At 44.6% G+C, this 17,214-nt stretch overlaps 2 pseudogenes; both read right to left on the minus strand.

Moving 5' to 3' along the window:
• Positions 1-12,200: 12,200 nt before the first annotated feature.
• Positions 12,201-14,425, minus strand: LOC138774656 (dynactin subunit 2-A-like; annotated as a pseudogene).
• A 525-nt stretch (positions 14,426-14,950) lies between these two features.
• LOC138774657 (dynactin subunit 2-A-like) lies at positions 14,951-16,830 on the minus strand (annotated as a pseudogene).
• Between the last annotated feature and the right edge of the window lie 384 nt (positions 16,831-17,214).

Raw genomic sequence — 17,214 nt, forward strand, 5'->3', positions numbered from 1 at the left:
AATTTTGCACTTTGGGATTTTTTTGCGTTGACGCCGTTTACCGTGTGAGATCAGGAATGTGATTAATTAATAGTTCGGGCGATTACGCACGCGGCGATAGCAAACATGTTTGTTTATGTATTTATTTATTTACTTTTATTTATAACCTGGGAAAAGGGGGGTGATTCACACTTTTATTAGGGGAGGGGGCTTTTTACTATTAACAACACTTTTTTTTTTACTTTTACACTTATACTAGAAGCCCCCCTAGGGGACTTCTAGTATAAGTGCTTTGATCTCTCATTGAGATCTCTGCAGCATAGATATGCTGCAGAGATACATGAGATCGGCACTCGTTTGCTTTCGGCTGCTGGAGCCGGAAACAAACGAGTGCCGAGCCGAGGACGGCGCCATCTTGGATGCGTCCCCGGCAAGCTTCAGTTACGGAGATCGCTCCTCCGGGATAACATCCCGGAGGAGCGATCTCCTCCACTAGACCCCAGGGAACGGCTGAATCCGGTAATCGGATGCAGCTGTCATGTTTGACAGCTGCATCTGATTACTGTATTAGCGGGCACGGCGATCGGACCGTGCCCGCTAATACCTACGGTTCCGGAATACTCGCGGCACCCGGGACCGGTGCGGTTCAGAGCGGGGTCGCCGCGCGGCCCCGCTCTGAACTTCCTTACCGGCATCAGGGCGTAAATTTACGCCCGATGTCGTTAAGGGGTTAAGAGATACACGTGAAACTAAAGCTGATCCTGGGTGCCTAGGGTGCCTGTCATCCAATCCGCACTAAATTTCATTTCTAGCACATAGTCAAAAAATCGCCCCATTGACTTACATTGGAGTGCAGAAAAGGTCATTTTTTCTCGGTCCCTTTAAGAGGTAGGAGTTAAACAAGCTTAGGTCTGCGGTGCCCAGGGGGGACCCCATCCAGCCCGCACTGAGTTTCATTCCTACCACCTTAGGAAAAAAAGTCATTATTTCGAGGCTTAGAAGTCATTTCTGCAATTCCCATAGAAAATCAATGGCGTCTCTATTCAATTGTGTGGAGCGCATATCAGGTGGGTTTTCTCTGCCGGCTTAAGAGATACACGTGAAACTAAAGCTGATCCTGGGTGCCTAGGGTGCCTGTCATCCAATCCGCACTGCAATTTCATTTCTAGCACATAGCCAAAAAATCGCCCCATTGACTTACATTGGAGTGCAGAAAAGGTCATTTTTTCTCGGTCCCTTTAAGAGGTAGGAGTTAAACAAGCTTAGGTCTGCGGTGCCCAGGGGGGACCCCATCCAGCCCGCACTGAGTTTCATTCCTACCACCTTAGGAAAAAAAGTCATTATTTCGAGGCTTAGAAGTCATTTCTGCAATTCCCATAGAAAATCAACGGCGTCTCTATTCAATTGTGTGGAGCGCATATCAGGTGGGTTTTCTCTGCCGGCTTAAGAGATACACGTGAAACTAAAGCCGATCCTGGGTGCCTAGGGTGCCTGTCATCCAATCCGCACTGAATTTCATTTCTAGCACATAGTCAAAAAATCGCCCCATTGACTTACATTGGAGTGCAGAAAAGGTCATTTTTTCTCGGTCCCTTTAAGAGGTAGGAGTTAAACAAGCTTAGGTCTGCGGTGCCCAGGGGGGACCCCATCCAGCCCGCACTGAGTTTCATTCCTACCACCTTAGGAAAAAAAGTCATTATTTTGAGGCTTAGAAGTCATTTCTGCAATTCCCATAGAAAATCAACGGCGTCTCTATTCAATTGTGTGGAGCGCATATCAGGTGGGTTTTCTCTGCCGGCTTAAGAGATACACGTGAAACTAAAGCTGATCCTGGGTGCCTAGGGTGCCTGTCATCCAATCCGCACTGAATTTCATTTCTAGCACATAGCCAAAAAATCGCCCCATTGACTTACGTTTCAATATATTTATTGAAGGGTTTTTTGTATTTTATCAACACAGACAAGTAACAGATAGCATGCCCCTTTATGGGGAAAAAGTAGCAATTAAACGAGTAGAGAATGCAAACATTATCAAATGTAACATGCAGTAGAGGTGCAAATAGTGATGCAAATAAGTGACAAACAACACACAACTTATCAACAAACAACAGACAATACACATGAATGCGTCCGACCGGGCCACTAGTAATGCATGTGGCTAATGAGATTGGTCCATGCAGGGCCAGAGAACTAGGCAAGTATGTTCAGGGGAGATACGCTATATATATAACCTGTTGCTCTTAAATCATGTGAAAGCTTGATAAAACCTGAGTGAGTCTAATATTATCTAGATATACCCGAACCTTACAGCTTTGAGAAGGGGTCTTGACGCTAAGCTATGGATACACATTATAGAATTATAAGCATAACTATATAATGCAAGGACATCTAAATAACAACATAAAAGGAACGCAAATGAGGTTATAGTAACTGTTGCACAAGAAAACATAAAAGAACCTTTGATTTCACATGCAATTAACATACGATAATCATCACTGAGTAATGTGGTAGTGAAAAGGTTAAGGAAAAGGCGTGACAAGATGGTACAAACGCGCCTATGGGGGTTGGGGGGTACACAGTCCAGCCTATGTCAAGGGTCTAAAAGGAGATTCATAAGTGTAGGGGCTCAAGCAAAAGTCCAGGATTTTATTAGCTGGTGACCTTCATCCGGGGTGGCAATAAGGTGTTTTGTGTCCTGACGATAAATCAGCATACGAGCAGAAGACACCCACTTGTATGGGATACCTTTCCCCCTTAGAAATTTGGTAATGTCAGCAAATGTCCTGCGTCGTTTCAAAGTTTCAGAGGACAAGTCGGCAAACACTGCGATATTATGATGTCCATCAGAAGTTATTCCAGACCTCCACGTTGCTGCTAGAAATTGGGACTTCACCCGAAAACAGTGTATCCTGGCCACAACGTCTCTTGGTGCCTCTGCAGGTATATGGTTAGGCTTGGGAATCCGCTTCACCCAATCAATCACCAAATCGGTTTGCGTAGTGGTGGGCAATACCTGTTTAATAGTCTTTTGAATGTATGACGGCAGCTCTGCAGTGGTGATAGATTCAGGAACATTACGGAGCTTAATATTGTTGCGCCTGTTGTAGTCATCTGACTCAGCAAGTCTATTCCGCTGTATACTGACTTCCTCTGTCAGTCGGTTATTAGCTTCAAAGAGAGCATTTTGGGCATCAATAACCTCGTTCATTTTCAATTCCAGCCTCAAAGCTCGGTCCTCCGCCACTGACACCGCTGAGGCAAGAGAGGTAAACAGATGTTCCATGCCCGTGAGAAGTGAGTTCCTAATAGACAAAACCATCTCTTTTACTAAGGCAGAGGAAAGCTGAGTGGAGTCGTTTAACAGAATATCAAGGTGGGTTTCAGAGTCTTTTTTCAGACGCGACATCAAAGAAGGGAGTGAAGGGAGAGGAAGCTGAGAGGTATGCTTTAAAGACTGTGGATGAGTTGATGGTATTGTAAGCGAGGCAGAGTCCCGAGAGGTAAAATCATGGCAGGGAGAGTCATTAAGCTGAGGATGAGAGTTGCTGGTAAATGCTGGAGCCGTGGGTGAGAGAGTGCTAAAGCCATGGGCTGCTCTGGTTGATGGCAGAGTCTGTGACTGTATATCAGCAATATCAGCTGCTTGATCAGCAACAGTCTCCAGTAAATCAGCAGGCAATTCGTCTGTGTATAGGTCCGGGAGACACAAGCTTGAGAGTGAGCTCGAGGCTCGAGATGCTGCTATAGAGAAGGGAGGGGGAGTCAGGGAGGGAGCTGCACCAGGAGAGAGAATAGTCTGTTCAGCTGTAGATTGTGCAGAACGCAGCCGATAGGAATGTGTGCTATGCGCTCTGTTTTTCCTGCTCCTCCGTTTAAAAGCCTTAGTAGGCACGTAATTGTCAGTAGTGTCTACCTTCGGGTGATCCGCTTGTGCGGGCGCCGGGGTCTCCCACCACTCTTCCCCAGCGTCAGCGAAAAAGGCAGCCATGAGGCGGTCCTGAAGCGCGGCGGCGCCATCTTGTGCAGCCGCGGCCGTAGGGAGAGATGATTGTATCTTTCTCCGCGCTGCCGCCGTTGCTTTCTTAGATGTAGAACGCATACCGGCAGGTACAGGGAGGGTTCCGGTATCTTCTGGTGCCAATCAAGCAGAGTTACAGACCCGGTGGAAGGCTGTAGGTCGCTATGTGAACGGAGCTCCTCTGCCGCGCGTCTGGTCCCTTAGACTGCAGGCCACGCCCCCGCCGCCCCATTGACTTACATTGGAGTGCAGAAAAGGTCATTTTTTCTCGGTCCCTTTAAGAGGTAGGAGTTAAACAAGCTTAGGTCTGCGGTGCCCAGGGGGGACCCCATCCAGCCCGCACTGAGTTTCATTCCTACCACCTTAGGAAAAAAAAGTCATTATTTTGAGGCTTAGAAGTCATTTCTGCAATTCCCATAGAAAATCAACGGCGTCTCTATTCAATTGTGTGGAGCGCATATCAGGTGGGTTTTCTCTGCCGGCTTAAGAGATACACGTGAAACTAAAGCCGATCCTGGGTGCCTAGGGTGCCTGTCATCCAATCCGCACTAAATTTCATTTCTAGCACATAGCCAAAAAATCGCCCCATTGACTTACATTGGAGTGCAGAAAAGGTCATTTTTTCTCGGTCCCTTTAAGAGGTAGGAGTTAAACAAGCTTAGGTCTGCGGTGCCCAGGGGGGACCCCATCCAGCCCGCACTGAGTTTCATTCCTACCACCTTAGGAAAAAAAGTCATTATTTCGAGGCTTAGAAGTCATTTCTGCAATTCCCATAGAAAATCAACGGCGTCTCTATTCAATTGTGTGGAGCGCATATCAGGTGGGTTTTCTCTGCCGGCTTAAGAGATACATGTTAAACTAAAGCTGATCCTGGGTGCCTAGGGTGCCTGTCATCCAATCCGCACTAAATTTCATTTCTAGCACATAGTCAAAAAATCGCCCCATTGACTTACATTGGAGTGCAGAAAAGGTCATTTTTTTTCTCGGTCCCTTTAAGAGGTAGGAGTTAAACAAGCTTAGGTCTGCGGTGCCCAGGGGGGACCCCATCCAGCCCGCACTGAGTTTCATTCCTACCACCTTAGGAAAAAAAGTCATTATTTCGAGGCTTAGAAGTCATTTCTGCAATTCCCATAGAAAATCAACGGCGTCTCTATTCAATTGTGTGGAGCGCATATCAGGTGGGTTTTCTCTGCCGGCTTAAGAGATACACGTGAAACTAAAGCCGATCCTGGGTGCCTAGGGTGCCTGTCATCCAATCCGCACTGAATTTCATTTCTAGCACATAGTCCAAAAATCGCCCCATTGACTTACATTGGAGTGCAGAAAAGGTCATTTTTTCTCGATCCCTTTAAGAGGTAGGAGTTAAACAAGCTTAGGTCTGCGGTGCCTAGGGGGGACCCCATCCAGCCCGCACTGAGTTTCATTCCTACCACCTTAGGAAAAAAAGTCATTATTTCGAGGCTTAGAAGTCATTTCTGCAATTCCCATAGAAAATCAACGGCGTCTCTATTCAATTGTGTGGAGGGCATATCAGGTGGGTTTTCTCTGCCGGCTTAAGAGATACACGTGAAACTAAAGCCGATCCTGGGTGCCTAGGGTGCCTGTCATCCAATCCGCACTAAATTTTATTTCTAGCACATAGTCAAAAAATCGCCCCATTGACTTACATTGGAGTGTAGAAAAGGTCATTTTTTCTCGGTCCCTTTAAGAGGTAGGAGTTAAACAAGCTTAGGTCTGCGGTGCCCAGGGGGGACCCCATCCAGCCCGCACTGAGTTTCATTCCTACCACCTTAGGAAAAAAAAGTCATTATTTCGAGGCTTAGAAGTCATTTCTGCAATTCCCATAGAAAATCAACGGCGTCTCTATTCAATTGTGTTGAGCGCATATCAGGTGGGTTTTCTCTGCCGGCTTAACCCTTTAAGGACAGAGCCAATTTCGATTTTTGCGTTTTCGGTTTTTCCTCCTTGTGCTTAAAAGGCCATAGCAGTTGCATTTTTCCACCTAGCGACCCACATGAGCCCTTATTTTTTGCATCACTAATTGTACTTTGCAATGACAGGCTGAATTTTTGCATAAAGTACACTGCGAAACCAGAAAAAAATTCAAAGTGTGGGGAAATTGAAAAAAAAAAACGCATTTTGTTTATTTGGGGGAAATGTGTTTTTACGCCATTCGCCCTGGGGTAAAACTGACTTGTTATATATGTTCCTTAAGTCGTTACGATTAAAACGATATGTAACATGTATAACTTTTATTGTATCGGATGGCCTGTAAAAAATTTAAACCATTGTCAACAAATATACGTCACTTAAAATCGCTCCATTCCCAGGCTTATAGCGCTTTTATCCTTTGGTCTATGGGTCTGTGTGAGAAGTCATTTTTTGCGCCATGATGTTTACTTTCTATCGGTACCTTGATTGCGCATATACGACTTTTTGATCGCTTTTTATTACATTTTTTCTGGATTTGATGCGACCAAAAATGCGCAATTTTGCACTTTGGGATTTTTTTGCGTTGACGCCGTTTACCGTGTGAGATCAGGAATGTAATTAATTAATAGTTCGGGCGATTACGCACGCGGCGATAGCAAACATGTTTGTTTATGTATTTATTTATTTACTTTTATTTATAACCTGGGAAAAGGGGGGTGATTCACACTTTTATTAGGGGAGGGGGCTTTTTACTATTAACAACACTTTTTTTTTTACTTTTACACTTATACTAGAAGCCCCCCTAGGGGACTTCTAGTATAAGTGCTTTGATCTCTCATTGAGATCTCTGCAGCATAGATATGCTGCAGAGATACATGAGATCGGCACTCGTTTGCTTTCGGCTGCTGGAGCCGGAAACAAACGAGTGCCGAGCCGAGGACGGCGCCATCTTGGACGCGTCCCCGGCAAGCTTCAGTTACGGAGATCGCTCCTCCGGGATAACATCCCGGAGGAGCGATCTCCTCCACTAGACCCCAGGGAACGGCTGAATCCGGTAATCGGATGCAGCTGTCATGTTTGACAGCTGCATCTGATTACTGTATTAGCGGGCACGGCGATCGGACCGTGCCCGCTAATACCTACGGTTCCAGGCTACTCGCGGCACCCGGGACCGGCGCGGTTCAGAGCGGGGTCGCCGCGCGGCCCCGCTCTGAACTTCCTTACCGGCATCAGGGCGTAAATTTACGCCCGATGTCGTTAAGGGGTTAAGAGATACACGTGAAACTAAAGCTGATCCTGGGTGCCTAGGGTGCCTGTCATCCAATCCGCACTAAATTTCATTTCTAGCACATAGTCAAAAAATCGCCCCATTGACTTACATTGGAGTGCAGAAAAGGTGATTTTTTCTCGGTCCCTTTAAGAGGTAGGAGTTAAACAAGCTTAGGTCTGCGGTGCCCAGGGGGGACCCCATCCAGCCCGCACTGAGTTTCATTCCTACCACCTTAGGAAAAAAAGTCATTATTTCGAGGCTTAGAAGTCATTTCTGCAATTCCCATAGAAAATCAACGGCGTCTCTATTCAATTGTGTGGAGCGCATATCAGGTGGGTTTTCTCTGCCGGCTTAAGAGATACACGTGAAACTAAAGCCGATCTTGGGTGCCTAGGGTGCCTGTCATCCAATCCGCACTAAATTTCATTTCTAGCACATAGTCAAAAAATCGCCCCATTGACTTACATTGGAGTGCAGAAAAGGTCATTTTTTCTCGGTCCCTGTAAGAGGTAGGAGTTAAACAAGCTTAGGTCTGCGGTGCCCAGGGGGGACCCCATCCAGCCCGCACTGAGTTTCATTCCTACCACCTTAGGAAAAAAAGTCATTATTTCGAGGCTTAGAAGTCATTTCTGCAATTCCCATAGAAAATCAACGGCGTCTCTATTCAATTGTGTGGAGCGCATATCAGGTGGGTTTTCTCTGCCGGCTTAAGAGATACACGTGAAACTAAAGCTGATCCTGGGTGCCTAGGGTGCCTGTCATCCAATCCGCACTGAATTTCATTTCTAGCACATAGCCAAAAAATTACCCCATTGACTTACATTGGAGTGCAGAAAAGGTCATTTTTTCTCGGTCCCTTTAAGAGGTAGGAGTTAAACAAGCTTAGGTCTGCGGTGCCCAGGGGGGACCCCATCCAGCCCGCACTAAGTTTCCTTCCTACCACCTTAGGAAAAAAAGTCATTATTTCGAGGCTTAGAAGTCATTTTTGCAATTCCCATAGAAAATCAACGGCGTCTCTATTCAATTGTGTGGAGCGCATATCAGGTGGGTTTTCTCTGCCGGCTTAAGAGATACACGTGAAACTAAAGCCGATCCTGGGTGCCTAGGGTGCCTGTCATCCAATCCGCACTGAATTTCATTTCTAGCACATAGTCAAAAAATCGCCCCATTGACTTACATTGGAGTGCAGAAAAGGTCATTTTTTCTCGGTTCCTTTAAGAGGTAGGAGTTAAACAAGCTTAGGTCTGCGGTGCCCAGGGGGGACCCCATCCAGCCCGCACTGAGTTTCATTCCTACCACCTTAGGAAAAAAAGTCATTATTTCGAGGCTTAGAAGTCATTTCTGCAATTCCCATAGAAAATCAACGGCGTCTCTATTCAATTGTGTGGAGCGCATATCAGGTGGGTTTTCTCTGCCGGCTTAAGAGATACACGTGAAACTAAAGCCGATCCTGGGTGCCTAGGGTGCCTGTCATCCAATCCGCACTGAATTTCATTTCTAGCACATGGTCAAAAAATCGCCCCATTGACTTACATTGGAGTGCAGAAAAGGTCATTTTTTCTCGGTCTTTTTAAGAGGTAGGAGTTAAACAAGCTTAGGTCTGCGGTGCCCAGGGGGGACCCCATCCAGCCCGCACTGAGTTTCATTCCTACCACCTTAGGAAAAAAAGTCATTATTTCGAGGCTTAGAAGTCATTTCTGCAATTCCCATAGAAAATCAACGGAGTCTCTATTCAATTGTGTGGAGCGCATATCAGGTGGGTTTTCTCTGCCGGCTTAAGAGATACACATGAAAATAAAGCCGATACTGGGTGCCTAGGGTGCCTGTCATCCAATCTGCACTGAATTTAATTTCTAGCACATAGTCAAAAAATCGCCCCATTGACTTACATTGGAGTGCAGAAAAGGTCATTTTTTCTCGGTCCCTTTAAGAGGTAGGAGTTAAACAAGCTTAGGTCTGCGGTGCCCAGGGGGCCCCCATCCAGCCCGCACTGAGTTTCATTCCTACCACCTTAGGAAAAAAAGTCATTATTTCGAGGCTTAGAAGTCATTTCTGCAATTCCCATAGAAAATCAACGGCGTCTCTATTCAATTGTGTGGAGCGCATATCAGGTGGGTTTTCTCTGCCGGCTTAAGAGATACACGTGAAACTAAAGCCTATCCTGGGTGCCTAGGGTGCCTGTCATCCAATCCGCACTGAATTTCATTTCTAGCACATAGTCAAAAAATCGCCCCATTGACTTACATTGGAGTGCAGAAAAGGTCATTTTTTCTCGGTCCCTTTAGGAGGTAGGAGTTAAACAAGCTTAGGTCTGCGGTGCCCAGGGGGGACCCCATCCAGCCCGCACTGAGTTTCATTCCTACCACCTTAGGAAAAAAATTCATTATTTCGAGGCTTAGAAGTCATTTCTGCAATTCCCATAGAAAATCAACGGCGTCTCTATTCAATTGTGTGGAGCGCATATCAGGTGGGTTTTCTCTGCCGGCTTAAGAGATACACGTAAAAATAAAGCCGATCCTGGGTGCCTAGGGTGCCTGTCATCCAATCCGCACTGAATTTCATTTCTAGCACATAGCCAAAAAATCGCCCCATTGACTTACATTGGAGTGCAGAAAAGGTCATTTTTTCTCGGTCCCTTTAAGAGGTAGGAGTTAAACAAGCTTAGGTCTGCGGTGCCCAGGGGGGACCCCATCCAGCCCGCACTGAGTTTCATTCCTACCACCTTAGGAAAAAAAGTCATTATTTCGAGGCTTAGAAGTCATTTCTGCAATTCCCATAGAAAATCAACGGCGTCTCTATTCAATTGTGTGGAGCGCATATCAGGTGGGTTTTCTCTGCCGGCTTAAGAGATACACGTGAAACTAAAGCCGATCCTGGGTGCCTAGGGTGCCTGTCATCCAATCCGCACTGAATTTCATTTCTAGCACATACAGATGTAGCCATCGTCACCATGATCGGGTTGACGCGTCAGCCCGTCACAGTTATCTTGACGCATGAAAAGAAATTCAAGGCTTTAACATGTAGTTTCTACACTTCACCACCAGGTGGAGCATGGATCAATGGTACACTACACTACACTCATATACGGGGTCGCCCACTGAAAGTAAGAAAGCAGTTTCTCCACCGCCTGATTTTTAATGTGTTTTACAGAAATATATCACATTTTTTTGTTCTAATTTTTGTATATTTCGTTGAAACATAACTAATGGAACACAATATACAAAAATTGAAAAAAACAAAAAAATAAATATAAAAAGCATTATGGGGGCTCCTCGGCTGTATGCTGTCTCCTGACCGATATTCCCATCATCTATTGTGGATACGGAATCTGTTGTTCCTGTTGCCCTGAGCAGCACCATTCTCCCAACAGATTAAGCTGTCAGGATCGCTAGGAAGGAGCCTCCTGTATGAGACAAGCAATTTGCCAGAACTAGATTTCTTTGATGCAGATTAGGAATGTCTAAGGAGGAGGTCACTTTCTTAGTATTTTATTTAGATCTCTATGTCCTGATGCCCATAAAGGTTTCACATAAGAAAGCACCACAACTCATATGAAGCATTGCTGGCTGGTATACAGTGTAATACTGACTGTCAACCTAATTGTCGGCTTTTGAGTGTTGCGGTGGTGTCAGACACTTCAGAGTGGGCAGTAACAAGTTTTGTAACAGCAAAGAAATAATTATTATTGTAGATAATAGTAATGTATCACCTTGTTACTGTCCCCTCAGAAGCCTCTGACAGGGATAGGAGCAGCAGTGAAAAGCCGGCAATAAGAATGTCAGCATTATGCTGTGACCTGTTCCCTCTCCCCCTCCCCCATATAACACCTTCCCCAGCACTTTAGAAGCCCCCTCCCCATGTGCAGACCTCCCCCTCCCCCCTGTACAGTATAAAGTCACTGCCCAGAATTACCTAAGGAGAAGGCAGTGCAAGTAACAATCCACACACATGAACATAGGAATACACGTCCTACAAGTTTGTTCAGTGCCAGGCAGAATGTAATGGAAAGCCTCCTTTTGGAGGAAAATTAAGGTGTTTTTTTCTTTTTGTAAAAAGATGTACCCATACTAAGGGGATAATTGCAATTTGCAACCACTGAAATGCTCCCCTGAATATGGGTAGATCTGTTTACAAAAAAACACCTTAATTTTTTAGCCAAAAGTATTCCCTGAGCCCTTCCATTACATTCTGTCTGGCACTGAACCAAAAAAAACTCTGCAAACATTTCCTACTCACTGCTCTCCCCTCCTATGCGATGCCAATGCCGTGCTGCTCCCTCCTCTGCCGTTCTCTGTGCGATCTATCCAGTTCAGTAACTCTTAATTGATTCATTCATATATTCACAAACAACATATTACACATTAATTTACTGTGTTGTTATTGATCATTAATTATGTTAATTGTTAATGATCTTTGACAGTCAGGCTGCAAACACAGTAATAAAGAATCTGCTCCTGTAGGGAATCGAACTCAGGACCCTTAGCATAGAAGGCAGCAGAGTTACCTCTACTCCATCTGCCCCACTCTGTTACTTTGGGCTTCTTTCTGTAATAGTAAACCTTCCCTGCCATAGATGTCTATGCAAAACCACCCACTCAATGCTTCTGATAGTGATAATAATAAATAATAATAATAAATTTATTTGTATAGCGGCAACAGATTCCGCAGCGCTTTTTTTTCTATGCATACAGATAGTGATGACAAGGACTACTACTCTGACTGGATAGGCAAGCCAAGGAGGACAGGATAGGAGTCTGGGGACTAGGAAATTATGGGAGAAGGAGTAGATTTGAAAAATCACCAGCAAAAATATCACCACCATCTTCTCAGCTCTGCTACATTACCATCACCACCACCTTCTCAGCTCTGCTACATTACCATCACTACCATCTCAGCTGTGCTACATTACCATCACCACCATCATCTCAGCTCTGCTAAATCACCATCACCACCATCATCTCAGCTCTGCTACATTACCACCACCATCATCATCTCATCTCTGCTACATCACTATCACCACCACTGGCTTGCCTATCCAGTCAGAGTAGTAGTCCTTGTCATCAATATAAGAAGCATTGAGTGGGTGGTTTTGCATAGACATCTATGGCAGGGAAGGTTTACTATTACAGAAAGAAACCCAGTAAAACAGAGTGGGGCAGAAGGAGTAGAGATAACTGTGCTGCCTCCCATGCTGAGGGTCCTGAGTTCGATCTTTCTGTGTAAGTGGACCCTAAGCCTGCAGGATTTCACCGTGTCCATCAGATAGGATCCTTGTAATGTAACAGCTAGTGGGTTCCCTGTATCCCGATCAAAGCCCAGAGCAACTTCTAGCTCCCCCAGTCTCTTCTCCACTCCAGTTATCTTTGCAGCCTGGGAGAACTTGTTCTGTGCAGGAGGGCAGTGTAATTCATAGGTCACTAAGCTGTCAGCATCTTGGACTAAACCTTTTGCTGGGCTTTCCTCTCTGGACGCCTCCTGATGTTAGCAGCACCTAGCTGGGCTAGTAAACGCTTTGCCAGTGTACCATCAGGATGAGTCAGGTTGATGGCAGCATCAGGATCTAACAGCTTCTCTAAGTGATCCGACACCAACTGCTGTTTCAAAGCTGTTTAGCCAATGCAATTGGAGTCCTCTATTCCTTAGTGGCAGATTCCTTAGTAGTGCTCTGTATTTAGGAGTGGTTGTGATATTTCTGCTGTGGGGTTTCTTTCAAATCTATTCCTTCTCCCATAATTTCCTAGTCCCCAGACTCCTACCCTGTCCTCTTTGGCTTGCCTATCCAGTCAGAGTAGTAGTCCTTGTCATCACTATCAGAAGCACTGAGTGTGTGGTTTTGCATAGACATCTATGGCAGAGAAGCTTTACTATTACAGAAAGAAACCCAATGTAACCGAGTGGGGCAGATGGAGTAGAGGTAACTCTGCTGCCTCCCATGCTGAGGGTCCTGAGTTCGATTCCCTGCGATGTCATCTTCTTTATTACTGTGTTTGCAGCCTGACTGTCAATCATCATTAACAATTAACATAATTAATGATCAATAACAACACAGTAAATTAATGTGTAATATGTTGTTTGTGAATATATGAATGAATCAATTAAGAGTTACTGAACTGGATAGATCGCACAGAGAACGGCAGAGGAGGGAGCAGCACGGCATTGGCATCGCATAGGAGGGGAAAGCAGTGAGTAGGAAATGTTTGCAGAGTTTTTTTTTGTTCAGTGCCAGACAGAATGTAATTGAAGGGCTCAGGGAATACTTTTGGCTAAAAAATTAAGGTGTTTTTTTGTAAACAGATCTACCCATATTCAGGGGAGCATTTCAGTGGTTGCAAATTGCAATTATCCCCTGAGCATGGGTACATCTTTTTACAAAAAGAAAAAAACACCTTAATTTTCCTCCAAAAGTATTCACAGAGCCTTTTCATTACATTCTGCCTGGCACTGAACAAACTTGTAGAACGTGTATTCCTATGTTCATGTGTGTAGATTGTTACCGGCACTTAATTCTGGGCAGTGACTTTATACTGTACAGGGGGAGGGGGAGGTCTGCACATGGGGAGGGGGCTTCTAAAGTGCTAGGGAAGGTGTTACATGGGGGAGGGGGAGAGGTAACAGGTCAGAGCATAATGCTGACATTCTTATTGCCGGCTTTTCACTGCTGCTCCTATCCCTGCTGTCAGAGGCTTCTGAGGGGACAGTAACAAGGTGATACATTACTATTATCTACAATAATAACTATTTCTTTGCTTTGGCAAAACTTATTACAACAGAAGCATAGATACTATTGCAGATGATAGGAATGTATCAAGGTGTTACTGCCCACTCAGAAGCCTCTGACACCACAGCAGCATCCAAATGCCGACAATAAGGATCAGTCAGTATTACACTGTAAACTGTGTAACCTAGTAAGATACTGAAGAAACATAGTTAATAAGTTTGATACAAGACAAGAGTCCATCAGGTTTACCTAGAGAAACCCTATTTTGCTGATCCAGGGTGACAAATCTTCCACAGTTCTAATACTCAGGATAATAGGCTTTCTAGCAGCATGAAACACTGTGTATCAGTAGTTCACAGTTTACAGTATAATGCTTTTTATGTATACTTTTTCATTGTTATAATGTACTTATGTTTATTAGAGGACAGTTAGTGTAGAATATGTTCTCTCCAGCCAGCAATGCTTCATATGAGTTGTGGTGCTTTCTTATGTGATACCTTTATGGGCATTCTGCTTCAGAGGGCATCAGGACATAGAGATAGAAATACAATAGCCTAAGAAAGTGACCTCCTCCTTAGACATTCCCAATCTGCATCACAAGTGCCAGCATACAAACACAATGGGGGAGATTTATCAAACTGATGTAAAGTAGAATTGTCTTAGTCGCCCCCGGCAACCAATAAGATTCCACTTTTCATTCCTCACAGATTCTTTGAAAAATGAAAGGTGGAATCTGATTGGTTGCTAGGGGCAACTGTGACAATTCGACTTTACACCAGTTTGATAAATCTCCCCCAATACCTTGAGAAATGCTATACTTCCTGAGGGCTTTGCTTATGGTAAAGCACAGCTACAGTGGGAGGTCTCTTACAGGGCCAGGTACAGGACAAGCACACCAAGCATAAGCAGGGAAAAGAGCAAAGGAGTAAGTAAAGCTGAAGGATAACAAGTCTATATATTTACACAATAGTTAGACTTTCCGTATTATGCATAGGGAACTTAGAGGAATTTCTTAGTGCAGCGTTTGCCAGACTTCATTTTTTGCACCTTGCGGCATTGGGGCTTGTAAGGATCAGCTGACTTATTTGCCCAGTTTTTTTTATTCTTGAGGGGATGGTAACAAAGTTCTCCTCCACTGTGGCTTGGTTCTCTTTCCTGGCATTGTGGACCAAGTCCAGAGCAGCAGTGTTGTCCTTCAGGGAGTTAGAAGTCATTTGCTGAGTAGTGTCCAGATGGATGAGCGGCTGCCCAACCTGCCAGGCTTGCTCATGAAGCTGCTTTACCATCACCAGTCTCGGAATAACCTGGGGAAGAGTCCCAGACATGGAATCCCACTTCTGAACAGTGTCATAGAGTTGCTGCACCTTGCTCTCTGTGTCCATCCTCCAGGGCTGCTATGTGATTTCATCCATCTTTCCCTGGACACTCTGTAGCCTGGCTTCCACCTGATCAAGTGATCCAATATCTAACATATTTACTTAGGGTCCATTTACACAGAAAGATTATCTGCCAAAGATTTGAAGCCAAAGCCAGAAACAGACTATTAACAGAGATCAGGTCATAAAGGAAAGCCTGAGATTTCTCCTCTTTTCAAATCCATTCCTGGCTTTGGCTTCAAATCTTTGGCAGATAATCTTTCTGTGTAAGTGGACCCTAAGCCTGCAGGATTTCACCGTGTCCATCAGATAGGATCCTTGTAATGCAACAGCTAGTGGGTTCCCTGTATCCCGATCAAAGCCCAGAGCAACTTCTAGCTCCCCCAGTCTCTTCTCCACTCCAGTTATCTTTGCAGCCTGGGAGAACTTGTTCTGTGCAGGAGGGCAGTGTAATTCATAGGTCACTAAGCTGTCAGCATCTTGGACTAAACCTTTTGCTGGGCTTTCCGCTCTGGATGCCTCCTGATGTTAGCAGCACCTAGCTGGGCTAGTAAACACTTTGCCAGTGTACCATCAGGATGAGTCAGGTTGATGGCAGCATCAGGATCTAACAGCTTCTCTAAGTGATCGACACCAACTGCTGTTTCAAAGCTGTTTAGCCAATGCAATTGGAGTCCTCTATTCCTTAGTGGCAGATTCCTTAGTAGTGCTCTGTATTTAGGAGTGGTTGTGATATTTCTGCTGTGGGGTTTCTTTCAAATCTATTCCTTCTCCCATAATTTCCTAGTCCCCAGACTCCTACCTTGTCCTCTTTGGCTTGCCTATCCAGTCAGAGTAGTAGTCCCTGTCATCACTATCAGAAGCACTGAGTGTGTGGTTTTGCATAGACATCTATGGCAGAGAAGCTTTACTATTACAGAAAGAAGCCCAATGTAACAGAGTGGGGCAGATGGAGTAGAGGTAACTCTGCTGAGGGTCCTGAGTTCGATTCCCTGCGATGTCATCTTCTTTATTACTGTGTTTGCAGCCTGACTGTCAATCATCATTAACAATTAACATAATTAATGATCAATAACAACACAGGAAATTCATGTGTAATATGTTGTTTGTAAATATATGAATGAAGCAATTAAGAGATCTACCCATATTCAGGGGAGCATTTCAGCAAAACAGATCTACCCATATTCAGGGGAGCATTTCAGTGGTTGCAAATTGCAATTATCCCCTGAGTATGGATACATCTATTTACAAAAAGAAAAAAACACCTTAATTTTCCTCCAAAAGTATTCACAGAGCCTTTCCATTACATTCTGCCTGGCACTGAACAAACTTGTAGGACGTGTATTCCTATGTTCATGTGTGTGGATTGTTACTTGCGCTGCCTTCTCCTTAGGTAATTCTGGGCAGTGACTTTATACTGTACAGGGGGGAGGGGGAGGTCTGCACATGGGGAGGGGGCTTCTAAAGTGCTGGGGAAGATGTTATATGGGGGAGGGGGAGAGGGAACAGGTCACAGTATAATGCTAATTTACATCCATATTGCCGACATTTGAATGCTGCTCCTAGCCCTGTCAGAGGCTTCTGAGGGGACAAAATGAGACATTACTTTTAACTACAATAATAACTATTTCTTTGTTTATGGAAAACTTATTACAACAGAAGCATAAATACTATTGCAGATGATAGGAATATATCAACTTCTTACTGTCCACTCAGAAACCTTTGACACCACAGCAGCATCCAAATGCCGACAATAAGGTTGTCAGTCAATATCACACTGTAAACTGTTTAATAGTGACAAACCTACAGCTTTAAAGCTCAGGATAATAAGCTTTGTAGCAGCATATAATACTGTATATTACGATTTCATAGTTTATAGTATAATTGTGTATAAAATCACTATTGTCGGATTCTGACTATAC

Source organism: Dendropsophus ebraccatus, assembly GCF_027789765.1.
Source record: "Dendropsophus ebraccatus isolate aDenEbr1 chromosome 6 unlocalized genomic scaffold, aDenEbr1.pat SUPER_6_unloc_1, whole genome shotgun sequence".
Taxonomy (NCBI): Eukaryota; Metazoa; Chordata; class Amphibia; order Anura; family Hylidae; genus Dendropsophus; species Dendropsophus ebraccatus.